This window comes from Desmodus rotundus, chromosome 3, assembly GCF_022682495.2.
Source record: "Desmodus rotundus isolate HL8 chromosome 3, HLdesRot8A.1, whole genome shotgun sequence".
Lineage (NCBI taxonomy): Eukaryota > Metazoa > Chordata > Mammalia > Chiroptera > Phyllostomidae > Desmodus > Desmodus rotundus.
The window spans coordinates 194,319,775-194,322,668 of NC_071389.1; positions in this window are offsets into that span (position 1 = coordinate 194,319,775).

The window sequence follows — 2,894 nt, forward strand, 5'->3', positions numbered from 1 at the left end:
GACCACACACAGGTAGGTCACTCCAGGACAGTGTCCTGCCAGCGCACGGGGACACACCAGCACACTGCCTCACTCCCAGAGCTCCTACAGCACAGTGGCCCTACCCAACCTACACGCCGCACCCACCCTGGGCATATGCCACACACGGCCACACTCCTACCTACTTCTCCATTTCCCAGGAAATGACCCTGAAGTGTGGGGCCAAGACTCCCAGGCTTCAGAGAACTCCCGCCCCATCCCACCCCAGAGCTCTGGGGTGGCCAAGCACTCCTAGCGGCCTTCTCAGCTGTGGGTGACCAGGATCCCTGCCTGTGGGGGCGCCACCGGGGGGGCATTGCATCCTGACCCTAGCTGGCCCTCTGCCCTGCCCCTGACCTGGGCAAGTGCTTGCCCTCTTGGGCCTCAGTGTCCCCAGATAGACCACCAGCTGTGGCACCTTCCCTCGAGCTGTAGGGCAAGCCCTTGGGTGGGCAGCCCAGGACAGAGGTCACCACCACCTTCTCAGGGAGGGGAGTCTGAACTCTCAGAACTCTGCTAGCTCCCCGCCTACGCAAAACCTCAGGAGAGAACATACTGACAGGAATTCCACATTCCCCAAAGAATGTTCTCCCAGATGCTGGGCCCAGGAATACTGGGGAGCGAGTGTGCGGTCAAAGTCAAGTGAGTCTGAGAAATGCTGCACCCACACTCCTCCCTCTGCCCTGGAAACTCGTGGCCACTTGGCATGATAAAGTCTGTGCCCCTATCTGCCAAAACGAGTGATGATACCATCTCTCCAGGCACTGGAAACGGCCAGGGGGGCCTGCCGCCGAGAGCAGGGGCGGAGGGGGCAGAGCTGGTGCGGGAAAGAGCTGTGAGCCCCCAGGCCCCTTCCAAGCCGTCTAAACTGTCACGTGCCAGTGTATTATTTATCCAAAAAAAATAGTTTTCAGCCAGTAAAAGCTCTGAAAAGCCCTGCAGTAAAGACATTGGTTTGACTTTATATACCCTGGTGTCGTTGCCCAAACTCGATCACCCACAGATGTTTGTGGGTGATTATTTGCCGCTCGTTTCTGCTTGGGGATTACCTGTTTACATGCAGCTTTGGAAGTACTGGAGTCGAATGCGAATTCCCCAACCCACAGAGGAGGAAGCAGAGGCCCAACCGGGCAAGGAAACTGCCCCCATTCACACAGTGAGGCCGCAGTGGGAGCAGGCCAGAGCCCAGCCCCGGCCCCTTTGCCAGCTCCCCAGCCCCGTGATCAGGCACACACCAGGCCCCTCCCAGCACACCCCTTCCTCCCTGTGGCCCCGGTGCCCTCAGTCTCCTACTCCTCCCAGCCACAGCCCTGTTCGTAGTGAGCATTTTTAACTTGGCCAGGAGAACAGGGTGGAAGCCTTGGAAAAAGAGGCTGTGGTTAATTATTTTCTCATCAAGAAGCCTAAGCAGGGCCCGGGGAGAAGGCACAGAGAAGTGGGAGGACTCGGAGCCCTAGCAGGGGTTAGCTGGGTGCCCCGGGCGGCCCGACACTCCTGAGGAAGCTGCTGTTCCCGTGGGTATCAGGCTCCCGTGTTTGCTCACAGACAGTCACACACACACTCCCCCACAGTGGACATCGAGCCTCCTCATCTGCACCCGGGCCCTGGGCATCCACAGCACAGAGCGTGGAAATGTGCAATTAAACATCGCCTCTGTTATTGTCCTCTCGTGGGCCTGCTCCAGCCACACCCAGAAGGCAGGACTGTGGCGGGGAGACAAGGGCTCTAGCCCTCATAGCAGAGGCCCTGAGTCCTATCCTGTTCTATGGAGCCTCAATTTCCTTCTGCAAAAGCCAGGTGCTGAGTAATCCCAGCCACACCTAGAGAGAGAGACTGTCTAGAAGCAGAGAAAGTGTCCTAGGGACCTACCCTTGACCTTCACTGTGTCTCCGTCGAGAAATGCCTTCCCTCTCAATTGCCACATCTATAAAATGGGCATAGTAGCCCCCCAGTGCAGGCCTGCCTCTGAGCTGCAGTCCTTCATCTGGGAACTGGGCAGAGGGACATCAGTTCTCTCCCCGCTTCGCAGCAAAGCAGGTCCCCAGGTCCTAAACCTGTCTACATCCCACCACCTCTGACCCCACTGGTCCAAGCCACGCGCCGCCCACCCACAGGGCTCTGGTTTCGGTCCACCCTCAGCCAGAGGGATCCCTTTAAAAACAAAACGGTTTTGGGTCAGCTTTAGCTCCAGTGGTTACTTTGTCACGGCAGATACTAAAAACAGAACAGTTTTCTCTCCGGTTTAAAGCCCTCCAAAGGCTTCCCAGCCAACTGGGATAAAACGCCAGTGCCAGCTGCCCCACCCCCCGTCTCCCACTGCCCCACTCACTCACGGGCCTCCTTCTGTTCTGGAGCTGATCAGCTTGCCCATCCTCTTCCCTCTGCCCGAAATGCTTGTCCTTCAGTCCTGGCACGCAGGGCCCCTTCTAGAGCTGCAGGTCTCACATTAAGTGTCACCTCCCTCCTTGGGACAGGAGCACACGCACAGGGAGAGCGCCCCCGCGCAGTTCCCACCAACCCACTCAACAACCCCCCCCTCGTGGTTTCCTTCGCATCACTCGCCCCCGGGACACATTTCACGTCTTTAACTGTCCGCTGCTGCTTCCACTCCAAGAACAGAGGCGTCCTTGGTCAGCAGGAGTGGTGTGGAGTGTTCCCAAGAACAGTGAGGATGAGGACTCGAGCAGGGCAGAGAGGAAGTCGGAGAAGGGAGCAGGAGACAGAGCAGAAGGCCGTGGTCAAGGCTTCTGTTTTCCCTGTTATCAGTCATCATGCGGTGTTGCTATTGTCTTCCCCACCCGGCCTCTGCAGAGCCCGCAGAATGCTTTTCCATTCACTCCCAGGATGCCCCTGGCCCCGGTCCCTCTCCCTTCCCC